The sequence below is a fragment of the Lutjanus erythropterus genome, chromosome 21, assembly GCF_056507025.1.
Source record: "Lutjanus erythropterus isolate fLutEry1 chromosome 21, fLutEry1.hap2, whole genome shotgun sequence".
Taxonomy (NCBI): Eukaryota; Metazoa; Chordata; class Actinopteri; order Lutjaniformes; family Lutjanidae; genus Lutjanus; species Lutjanus erythropterus.
The window spans coordinates 31,859,011-31,871,510 of NC_139337.1; the positions used below are offsets into that span (position 1 = coordinate 31,859,011).

Here is a 12,500-nt window from a genome sequence, read left to right on the forward strand (position 1 = left end):
TGCTGCATCATGACAGGCACAACCAACAATCTGTTTCTTTTTGACGAATACTGACCTAAAGACGACATATGTCCACAATAATGTCCTGCTGTGGACAGGGTCAGCAGCAAAAAGCTATTGTAGTTCATATGTATGCTATATTCAGAATATTTTCACCACATTGCCTTGCTTTCTTACAGAAAACCACCATTATGTAAGCCAAGTATTTCTTTCTTCAAACTAACCAAACTCCATAGACAAAATCACAAGTTTTATGTTGCACAACACAGGAGTTGCTGATGTGCTGCTGCTTCAGTTGGTTTGTTATTTTGTGTTATTATGTGACTTCTGTGTTTTAAAAGGTTAGTTCAGATTTATCTCGTGCTTTTGTCACACCAACCAAACTTCATGAACAAAATCAGGAATTTTACCACAAAGAACCCAGGAGCTGCTGGTCTACTGCTGCCTTATTTTTTTTTTAGTTTGTTTGTGTTATTTTGTGACTTTTGTGTTTTAATTAGGTAGTTTGGATTGTCAAAACAATAACACCAACAAACTAACAGATGGAAGCAGCAGACCAGCAGCTCCTGTGCTCTGAGTTAAAATGACTGATTTTCTTCATTGAGTTTGGTTGCTTTGGAGAGAGTGATATTTGGCTTATATATTGTCAGTTATAATGCATGTTTAGGGTCTAATGAAGCATCTTAAAGAGACTCCTCCTTATTTCAGTTACATCGACTGTTTACGTGAAGATCTGAGAATCGTCCATAGCCTTCACTCAACACATGATCAGACTTGAACAGAAAGTTAACCAATAACTGCAGTTACTGACTCATCAGTGTGTGTGTGTGTGTGTGTGTGTGTGTGTGTGTGTGTGTGTGTGTTGATAAGGATGCTCACGCTCAGGAGAAGCAGAGCAAGTAATAAAAGAACAGAGGGAATCAGAGGAGGGGGAGGAGGAGAAGGAGGAGGTGTTGATGTCCTTGAGGCAGACGTCGGGCACTTTGCCAGGCCCACAGCCTCAGCAGCCAATCAGCTGTGAGGTTACACGGAGGGTGGCGGGCAGCCGGCCAATCAGGGCAGAGTTTAGTGAGCAGGATCAACAGTGAAGCGGCTCGTCTGGTCTGACTGGATTCTCTTTTTCTGATGTTTTCCTCCACCGCCGTCTTCTTCTTCTTCTCTCACTTCCTTTTTTCTAACAGTCAGCCAGAGTGCTCTGAAACACTGCATCAGACCTCTCCTTGTCTCCTCTCCCTGTTTCCTATCCTCTTTTGTGTCCTTTCCTGGTTTCCTGTCCCGTTTTGTTTCCTTTTCTTTTTTGTCTCCTCTCTTGTTTCCTATGCTCTCCTTTTTCACCTCCTTGTTTCCTCTGCTCCTTGTGTCATCTCCTTTTTTCCTCTCCTCTCTTGCCTCCTCTCTTGGTCCTATTCTCTTTGGTGTCCTTTCCTTATGTCCTCTCCTCTCCTTATTCGTTTCATCTCCTGGTTTCCTTCCCCTTTCATCTCCTCATTTCCTCTTTTGTTTCCTATCTTCTTTTGTTTCATCTCCTTGTTTCCTCTCCTCTCTTGCCTCCTCTCTTGTTTCCTATTCTCTTTTGTGTGCTTTCCTCCTCTCCTCTCCTCTCCTCTCCTCTCCTCTCCTCTCCTCTCCTCTCCTCTCTCCTCCAGGCTCTCTACACTTGTTCGTGCCTGTCAACCAAAAGCAGAGCGGCATTCTTCCACACACACTGACACACACACACACACACACACACACACACACACACACACACACATTCCTGGTGTGAGTTATTTTTACCGTCAGTCCGAGTGTGTTCCAGCCCTCTGATGGCTGCTGGCCTGCTTTCACAGTTGGAAGCATCTTTTCATCCATAAACTGCTCTCAGGTTTTTGCATCGTCACTCCTCCTCTTCACTCCCAGTCAAACCAGTTACTCTGTAACACACACTAACCAGCACACACTCGCTCACACACACCGGCTGGTTAATGTTTTACAGTGTGGAAGTTAGCAGTAAATCGAGTTTAAGAGAAAAAAAAAAAAGCGTCTAACCCAACCCAGCAGATGTCTTTAAAAAGTCAGTTAGCTGTAGCATCGTGTGTTTAGATGCTAAAATCAGATTTAAAAACATGTTAGCATGAGTCATCAAAATGTGTACAACATAACTTCAAAATTAAGCTTCTGTTTTGATGATAATAATAATATATATAAATATTTTTAATCATAGAAAAAGTTTTTTTTCAGCAGGGTTCGTCCAGAAAAATGTTTTATACTGATTTGAGATGCTAATGCTAACTGCTAACCCATAGAACACTGGTTTTACTGGCCCGTGTACATTCATTTTAATACTTTGGTGCTACTTTTCTTCTATTTTTGTTTTATATTCCAGTTCAAAGCGACATTAATGTTTCACATTAAGGCAAAGGCGTAGTGTGTTTAGCTAACGTGACAAGTTGTTAGCACGAGTCATCAAAATGTGTAAAAAATGGCTTCAAAGTTGAGCTCCTGTCTAAAGAGAAGTGTCATTGACACACATTTTTCATTATATTTAACATAATAAACAGTTGTGAGCACATTAGCAGCTGCGTACGGAGCCACTCAGAGCCAGAAAACAATGCAGCAGCACAAAGCTAACGTGAGTTAGCGGGGCTAGCTCATTAGCTGCTGGCTTAGCGGGAGCTTTGTGTGGTGGAGGGAGAACATGGTGATAAACCCCGGTTAAGGTGGGGAGCCGTGGCACCTCCCTGTATCAGCTTACACCTCCTCTATCTCCAACAATACTCGGCCCATTAGCACCGACAGCAGCACGTCGGCAGCAGCAGAACCTGTTCCTGATGCTCTGCACTCGGGACAGGAGGACATGTTGGTTTTATTTAAAGGATTTAAAGCAGCCTGCTGATAAGTGGCCGACAGTCAGTGTTAAATATTTGTCTTTACAGCACTTTATTAAAAATCTATCTCAGTAAACTGGCTATTTCTTTCTTGTTCTTCTTTTCATCTCTCTGTCCATCCTTAAGTTCCCTCCTAATTAGTCTTACCAACCCTCTAAGCTCTTAATCTTTCTCTCTCTGTCTCCTTCCCCCCTCTCTCTCTTTCCTCCTCATCCATCCATCATCCCTCCATCCATCCATAAATACTTCCTCTGCACATCCTCAAGCTTTGCTGCCTGTTGCATCCATCCATCCTCTTGTATTATTTCTCTCCCTCTCCCTCAGATTTTTCCTCCTCCCTCCTTCCCTCCCTCCCTCCATCCTTCCATCCCTCCTCCCCTCGCCTCAGTTCGCCCTGTCGAACAGTAGCAGATTATCGTCTTTGTGCGGCACTGATGCTCTGTCCCCCCCTCCTCCACGCCGTCTTTAGCTCGACTAAGCTTCTGTTTGCACTGGACATCACCTTTTTGTTTCCTCTTTTTCAGTTGTTCTTTTGACAGATCAGCAGGTACCTCGCTCACCTTTTCTTAAGTTTTCACGTGTATGATGAGCATCAGTTCCTTTTATCTTCCATTTTTAAACCAAATGTCTCGCACATGTCATGTCTTGCAATGACAGCAAACTGAATATTTTTAGGTTGTGGACAAACTTTAGGGGCTTCGGGACATGCTGACCGACTTCTTCACCATTTTCTGACATTTTATGGACAAAACAACTAATCAATTCATCACAAAAATAACAGGCAGATTAATTAACAGTAAAGATAACTGTCAGTCATTAATTTGAGGACGTCATCTTCAGCACTGATCGACATTTTAAAAACCAAACAACTGATCAATCAATTGAGAAAATGTTATATAAATTTCTAGGTATGCAGGTCTTTTTATTTCACTTATTTCTTCTGCTTAGATTGCTCTTTTTCCCACATGAACGTGAACACAGCACGCCACTTTTTACACACCACAAACTCTACCTCATTAGTCTTTATGTCACATGACCCACATACAGCAGATCTCCTTTTTACTCCAAGTGTCTCCTTGTTATCTGACGTTGTCCCACATACAGCAGATACCAGGTATCTCTGTGTTACCCATGATGCACTGGGCCGCTCTGAGTCAACTCTACAGGCCTGTGCGGCATCTCCACGGTTCAGTTTGTGTTTCTGTGCACCGACTCTTATCTGCCAGGAGTGATCGTATCAGCACAGGAACAGAGGGACACACACACACACACACACACACACACACACACACACACACACACACACACACACACACACACACACTGACCTCTGTACTCTAAAGCAGGGATCTAGTTTTTTTTGTGTGTGTTTATATGTGTGGGTATATTTTGTGTGTAAAGTCTGTTTTGACTTTTTTCTGTACTTGTTTTTGTGCATCATTTTGACGAGGATACTACAATACAGAACATGTCGACATGAAACGTGCGTTTGGTCGTCGTTGTCATTTTGATCCGGGTTTTGAACTTGTGACCCGTCAGTACAACTCACGGCTGAGTACATGACTGTAACTGTGCTGTTTGATTTATACTTGTAACAAAGTACTTCTTCCATCGCTGCAGGTTATGAGAGAATGTGTGTATTTGCGTACGTGTACATCATGTGCTCACTGTGTGTCTTGTTGTCCAGGCGGACAGGGACAAAACAGGAAGGACTTGAAAAATGGCCGATGTTTGGTAGCTAACATTAAATGAAAAGTTACATAGCCTGGTTAGCCTTGTCATGAAGCTTTTATTTTCCAAACATTGATACAGGATTGATTAACAGATTCATTGATAAAATAATTGACAGTGATAATAATTATCTGCGGTCGTAAATGATGTTTTTCTTCCATCGCCGCAGCTTGAGTTTGTGTGTGTATTCATGTATGTGTACATTGTATACTACAGTATATTGTGTGTACTCACTGTGTGTGTTTTGTTGTGTGTAGATATGTATTTGTGTGTGTGTGTGTGTCACTGACTGTCTCTCTGTGCTCTCCCCCTGCAGTGTGAGCAGTGGTTGCAGACACACACACAACAAACCCCGCCCCCCTCCCGCCCCGCCCCGAGACACGAGCGAGCGAACGTTGCTTTACGAAAAGGACGGGTAAATATGCTCCTCCCTCCTTCCATCCATTCATCCTGCCGGCTGTCGAACTCAGCAAACACACTTCATCCCTCTGCTCTGTCGTCCCTCCATCCACCTGTCTGTCTGTCTGTCTGTCTGTCTGTCCTTCATCCCTCGCTTACGATATTTCGCGCCACACCTCCCCCTTTCCGTTTTTTTTTCTCCTCCATCGTTCAGCAGCATGGCCGTCATCCCTCCATCACCGACCTCTGACCCCCTTTTTCCATCCTTGAGCATCTCCGCCGTCTTCCATACCGCTTCACAAACACACACACCTGTAAACGCTGCATCACCTGCCGCTTCCTCGCTTCCTCTTTGTCATGTGACTTACTGTCAGCGTCACATGACTCAGCTGAAGGTGTTATTGATCAGAAGAAGCTTGTTGCTCGCTTTGTTCAGTTGTTTTCTGTCTGTTTTCTTCATTATGACTCTTTAAAGTTTTGCTGTTCCCCCAGTCTGGTTGCAGTTTGGACGCTTCTTGTTCTTGCAGCAGCTCAGTTTTCTTGTATTTTCCTGTGTTTTACCTTCATTTTAACTGAGTTTGCGTTTATAGCTGCAGGGCTGAGCACTGGTTCAGCAAGATTGTTCTATCGCCTGTGAGGAGATTTGAATTTGCAGATTTACACCATCTCTTAATGTGGGATTTTGCATGTTTTATTGAAATGTCGACGTGAATCTTCCCCACATTATAACTGACTTTGGGCTCTCAGAGTGAGTTTAGAGTGTGTTGTCCCGTCTGCTCTGTGCTGTTTATTCTCCTGATTCATCTTGTTTTAATCAACTTTTATTTGGATCCTGATGTTCCTCTTAAATAGCCTTAATGTTGACTCGCACATAAGTTCTGTATCAGCATGTTACAGCTCCTTGCTGAGATTTAAAGGGACAGTCTGGGTGTTTATGAGGTATTTATCAGCAACACTGACCCAGTTTGGAGAAGCAGCAGGGGTACTGATGTAGGAATCTAAGGAATGAACTGCTGTAGACAGGCTCAGCAGAAAAACGTATTTTAGGATATTTTCATCACTTTAAACCACTCTCTCCAAACCAACCAAACTCCATTGACAAAGTCAGCAATTTTAGCTCATCAACCACAGGAGTTGCTGGTCTACTGCTGCCACCATCTGTTAGTTAGTTTGTGTTATTAATCTGACTTTGGTGTTTTAAAAGGATGTTTCAGATTCACCAAAGTCACGCAGCAGCACAAACAAACTAACAGATGGTGGCAGCGGTCGAACAGCAGCTCCTGTTTTCTGTGAGGTAAAATTGCTGTTTTTGTCAATGGAGTTTGGTTGGTTTGGAGAGAGTGGTATTTGGCTTCGATAATGACAGTTTCTCGTCAGAAAAGGCTGCCTGACAGTGTTACATCCCAACTTTGAGTTTCACCTGCCCCAACTTTATCTCTGTATCATCATCATCATCATCATCATCGTCATCATCATCATCATCATCATCATCATGATAAAAAAATTAAAAAAAAATAGTTGATGATTTATTTAATTGCCAATTAATCATTGCAGCTCTAAAACTATATCTTTTAATGAAAATTTCAAAAATCCACATTTTTCATTGTCTTTATTCCAGATGTCTTGTGCATCATCTTATACAAAGTCAGCCAGAGAGATGTGGTATTTTATTTTGCACTTCAGTGGGTTTTAGAAGTTATAAATAAAGTTTATATCATGTTCCTGGTGTAAGTTATGTAATTAATTTGATTTTGCAAACAAATTAACAAAAAATACTCAGCAAAGCACTGTTAATGGTTTGTTCCTTTATTTAAAATCCAGTGCACGTTAGTCAACAGTGACATTTTAAGAAAAAGAAACATACTTGTGCCAGGAAACCAACTTTTATTTGCAGCAATGCTCCCAAAGTCAGCAGAATCTAAGACGAAATTATTAAATTACAACAGATATTTATAAAAAATAAATGAAAAATATAGTAAAAGTGTTTCTTTGCAGGGCATTTCTTTTATTTTTTTTAGCCATAAAATAAGAAACAGACTGTAAAAACAGACATGCATGCAAATAGAATAAAGTGTAAAAACAGAAAACGTAAAAGTTTTGGTGCATTAAGAGAATTTATTCATCAGTTTGAACATAAAGTACAAACTAAGATGGGATGAACGTGTGTGTGTCTGTCTGTGTGTGTGTGTGTGTGTTTGCTCATCTGAGAGAGACAGAGCGAGTGCAGGAATCTGCGTTCTGATTGGCTGAGAGCTGGCAGACATTTTCCACAGCGAGGCTGCTCAGTGGTTGGCTGAGACACTCCTCCTCCCCCCTCTGCCTCCAGGCTCTGGTATGCCGTACAGTAGAGCTGACACACCGTCGATGCTATCTCAACACTTTATCACGTCGGGTCTAAACTCCACTCCAAGTGTGTGTGTGTGTCTGTGTGTGTGTGTCTGTGTGCGTGTGTCGACTGCACCGCAAACACACACACACCAGTCAATCTGTAACCAAGCTGAAGGGTGGGAACACACACACACACACACACACACACACACACACAGAGTGAGCAGGGAAGAGCCTGAAAGACAAGATGATGCAAGAGAGAGGGAAGGGAGGAGGAGGAAGACGAGAGGGAGGAGAGAGGATGGGAAGAGAAACACGCACGAAAAGTTAACCAAAGAAACTTGTGGTTCTAACGTTTACAAAAGATGGAGGAGGAAAAGAGAACGAGAGAAGAACAAGATACAAACATGTGGACAGAGTCCAGGGGCCTGATTTCTAAACTAACTTAAAACTTCTTCTTCAATTTTGATCTTAAAGTCTGATTTTTTCTTTTTCATAGGCTTTATAATTTGTTGCTGTGGAAATAAAGCCGTCATTGAAGAGAAAAAAACACATTTGATATTGTTTAGTATAAGGAAACTTTATGATTTTTAAACCAATCGATTAACTGATTGTGAACTGTGGTACTAATGATCGATTAAAGAAAGTGAAAAGTAAAAAAGTGAAAGTAAGAGAAATAAAGTTGAGAAAACTATTTCCACTAAATCTTTTTTGTTTTAAGTCAAACTTACATTTTGAAATAAGTTCAAAAAAGTTTTTCCGACCTTTAATCTTATGGAGTCTGTTTCTTACTCCACATAGATCATGAAACCATGAATAAAAAAATAACTTACTGAAGTCGATTTTAATTGCCAACTATTCTGATAGTCACTTATAATCAATCTTTTTTTTTTTTTTTACGAAAAACTTTTTTTTACTAAATGATCTAACTTTATTTTCTTAAATGTGAATATTTTCTGGTTTAATCTTGGACTTTGGGGAACACTGATCAAAACTGTTTACCATTTTAGGGACCAAATAAGAAAGACTTGAAAAAAATAGATAACATTAGCTAAAAAGTTAACAAAATATTACTTTGTTTGCTAGCTAAAATAGGCTAAAAAAATTAAAACATTACTTTGCTATCTAAGATTAGCCACAGGTTCACTGAAACATATATTGTTTGCTAGCTAGCATTAGCTAAAAAGTTAACAAAAAGATTATTTTTGAGTTAGCTAAAAAGTTAGTTAAAAGGCTGTAATTTCTTCTCCATTAAAAAACTTCTTTTGGCCAAATTAATGGAGCCACTCGACCATTTTACTTAATCGATCAACCCCATCAATACATCCACCAAATGTGAAGTAGATCAGATGAACAATTATTGAGATTTGCGAAGGACATTCTTACAAAAAAAAAGTAAAAAAAAATCTATAATAAGACAACAGATTTCATCCGATGATTATGTTTCTAAACTTAACGGTTTTCCCAGTTTGGTGTGGAAGAACCATCAGTGTTTGACGTCTCCTCTGCTGCTAAATGTCTGCAGCCTGGTTCCAAAATCGACTTGAGGCTGCAGTGTTCAGGGTGTCCATATACTTTTGGCCATGTAGCGTAAAGAAGGAGAAGCTGTATCTGCCTTTGGGATGTTCTGTGTTTAGTTTCATGAGTGTGTTTTAACAAGTCGGGACAAAGTTCTGCTGCGAGGGGAGCGGAGGAAGGAGGGACGTCAGGAGAGCGGAGCAGTGGAGGATGGGTAATGGCAGCTGAGTGTTAGATGGTGGTGTGTGTGTGGGGGGGGGGGGGTCAATGAGAAGGAGAGCGCGAGAGAGAGAGAGAGAGAGAATGCCCATCAATCTCTCTCGCTCTGAACGCACTCGCACATGGGGAAGCAGCGAAGCACTCTCTTGTGACTCCCGTGAGTGTGAGCTTCCTGTTGTGGTCGAGATGCAGAAACAGAAAGAGGCTGAGATAAAGAGACAGAGAAACGTTCTCTCTGTCTCCTCGGACGAGTCTGACTGGCCTAAATACCAGCATCAGTTTGAAGCGTTCACTGGCAGGAAAGAAGATCCATCACATGCAGCCATTTTGGCATGTTGTACGAGTGGGTTTTTAGGCGTGGAGGAGTTGTTTTTAGGAGTTACTGAGCTTTGCACAGTCATGTTAAGATGTCCACATACTTTTGGCCATGTGGTGTAAAGAAAAGTTCGATTATTGCACAGATTTTGCACTTTATTCATACTTATTCTAAAAAACAATTTGCTGCACTGCTGATTTTTAAGCTGCCATTTTAGGAATGAAAAGTAATTGGGTTAAACTGCTGCAGCTGAAAAGTTGATCCAGCTGACTTAAGCTAATTAGCTTCAGCTGCCAGCATCAGTAGCCTGCTCTGTCAAAGAGCTAGCTTATGTATTCTAATTAGCTTCAGATGCTAGTGCCACTACATCCTTGTGATGGTACGCAGCCTGCTGAAAATGGCTTTATGTTAATGCAGCCCTGTTTTATGCCAGTGGTGCAAACTTTGCTAATCTAATATTAGCATGAATAGCTTTAGATACAAATTTACATTTGTGAATAATTGTCATTAACACTCTTACCAATTTTGCTAACTGAGTTAGCTTGATTGGCCTAAATTTCAGTGTCACTGCTATTTCACATTAACATACTGTTAGCATTAGCTTCAGTTGCTAGCATCAGTAGCCTACTCTGTCAAATAGCAAAGCTAGCCTGTGTGTTGTAATTAGCTTCAGATGGTAATGCCTTCTAGTTCTCTGTGATGGTACACAGTTAGCTTACTTGATGAAAATGAATTTATATTAAATGTGACCCTGTTTTATGCCACTGATACAAAGTTTGCTAACCAAACGTTAACATAAATAGCTTAAGATACAATATTCCCTTTGTGAAATGTCAAAAATATAATGTGTAAGACCTTTCTGTGCTCATGTCACTCACCAGATGTATTAAGAAATAAAAATCTAATGCTGAAGCAGTGATTTCATATTTCATATTTACATTACATTACTCATAATTTCTGGTTGAAGGTTGACATGACTAACCTATTTTCTGTCTGGATGATGGCTAATATGCTAACTTAAAGATGGAATTAACAACAAAATCAACATTTTTGTTAGCAGTTAGCATCTTCAGATGCTAGCATTACCATTTTATGGTATATTTTGGATGCTAACAGAGGCTGTCAGTTAAACCGTTTGCTAAAGATTATAATTAGTTGAACTGGCCCTGAAACTGGTTACAGGTGCTGCTGGTAGTTGTAGTTTAAGTTGGAGATTAAAGCTAAGAAGCTCTGGTTGAATTTAGGCTGGATGTACATTTAAAGAAATGTTGACTGGAATCTGGTTGGTTTGGGGCGTTGTACTCTGTGTGTGTGTGTGTGTGTGTGTGTGTGTGTGTGTGTGTGTGTGTGTGTGTGTGTGTGTGTGTGTGTGTGTGTGTGAAGCCATTTTGAATGAGATGAACAGTGAGATAGATGGAGCGATGCAGAGAGAGCAACAGTTAGGAGGAGGTAATAAATAGCCAACATATGGTCACCGGATCCTCTCCTCCTCCTCCTCCTCCTCCTCCTCCTCCTCCTCCTCTATCTATCTCCCCCATACATCCCTCCATCCTTCACCTCATGTCTCTGCTGCTAAACACAAACTGTTAGCTGACACGTGGGACGACGCACGAACGAATATCCCACCTCGCAAAAAAGAGACTGACATAAATATAAATGGAGAAGAGTAGGAAAGAAAAGAGGAAGAGTTAAAAGCAGAAAGAGGAGAGAGTTGAGGATGAGACAGAGAGTCATCTGGGGCTGTTTGTTTTCTACAGCAGGTGTCAGTTTTGTCAGTTTGCCTCTGGCTTTCTGCCTTGAGGGGCTATAAATGATGCTAGCAGGCTACTCAAGCTGCTAGCGCTCCTTAGCTTACAAGTAGGGGAGTAAAAGTACACGGTTTGGTCCAGTCTTGGTTCAGCTGGTGTGTACAATCTAAATGGAAACAAAAACTTACACTTTTGTAATTTATTAAGCAAAAATAAATAAATAAATAAATTGTGGCTCAGTCATAACACTCTTATCCAGAAGCTAACCCGGCTAGTTAGCTAACAGAAAACAACAGGAGCCACTGCCTGCGCTTTCCGTGTCCGGCTCGCACTTATGTTCATGTTACACATTCACTAAGATGAAACCGTGATTTAGTGTGTAATACACTAATTTTACAGTATTCATTTGCGAAACGTTTCATTCTGAACCAAACGTTATGTACTTTGGGATAAATACAACCAGACTTAACGTAATGGTCGTTAGCCTGTAAAGATAGCATTTGTACTCTATCCAACAATGCTAACTGCTAACGCTAGACCGAAACTGTCAAAAGATACTAGTTGGTATCTTTGGTAGCTAGCTAGCCAGCTCAGCTACCAGCACAAGCATAAAGCAGCGTATTTCAGAAGGTTTGCTGGTTGTGTAAAAGAAAATAAAATCATATGGAGAGATTATGGTTAAATGAGTCATTTATGATCCAGAGGCTGATGTGATTTGAGTTTTTATTTGTAGTTAAAGTGATGGAAACTTGAAGCTCGTCCCTGCTGTGTGTCTCCTGTCCAGACTTTATGTCCCAGCTGTCATGTCAGATGAAAGGAGGCAGGGACGGAGACGATTTATGGGGTTCAGGTGACGGGAAACTCTCCCCTCCATCACACACATCCATCCATCTCTTCATCCCTCCGTCCTCCTCCTCCTCCTCCTCTGTAATGACGCTGGGTTACATCTTCACACAGGTGTCACACACAGCAGGAGGTTCATGCTGTGAAATCATTGACCTCAGTGTGACCGAGAGCAAGAAATGAGGCAGAAACTCAGCTGTTTCCCACCCTGGACCTGCACCTTCTTCTTCTTTGGTGTTTTTAAGCAAGACTACACGTGTGTGTGTGTGTGTGTGTGTGTGTGTGTTTTTAAAAAGAGACTTAAAGGAGGCAGAGAGGAAGAGGAGGGGATGGAGTGATGAAGAGATGGATACATGGAGCAGCAGTCTTTGTTTGCAGCACTTTGGCACAGAGAGACAACTTTTCCATCACACACGCACGCACACACACACACACACACACACACACACACACACACGCACACACACACACACACACACACACGCACACACACTTCCATTTACTCCCTGGCTCCCACATGGTGACCTTTTT

General features: G+C 41.3%; 1 protein-coding gene across 4 annotated transcripts in view; it reads left to right on the plus strand.

Moving 5' to 3' along the window:
- Positions 1 to 12,500, plus strand: part of rreb1a (ras responsive element binding protein 1a) — a 74,678-nt gene that overhangs the window by 27,411 nt on the left and 34,767 nt on the right. The window contains exon 2 of one of the 4 annotated variants that reach the window (XM_084747299.1): positions 4,915 to 5,013. The exons of the other annotated variants lie outside the window; for them this stretch is intronic. The gene's annotated coding sequence lies outside the window, so the exon portion shown is untranslated. The remainder of the gene's footprint in view (positions 1 to 4,914; positions 5,014 to 12,500) is intronic. 4 annotated transcript variants of the gene reach the window in all.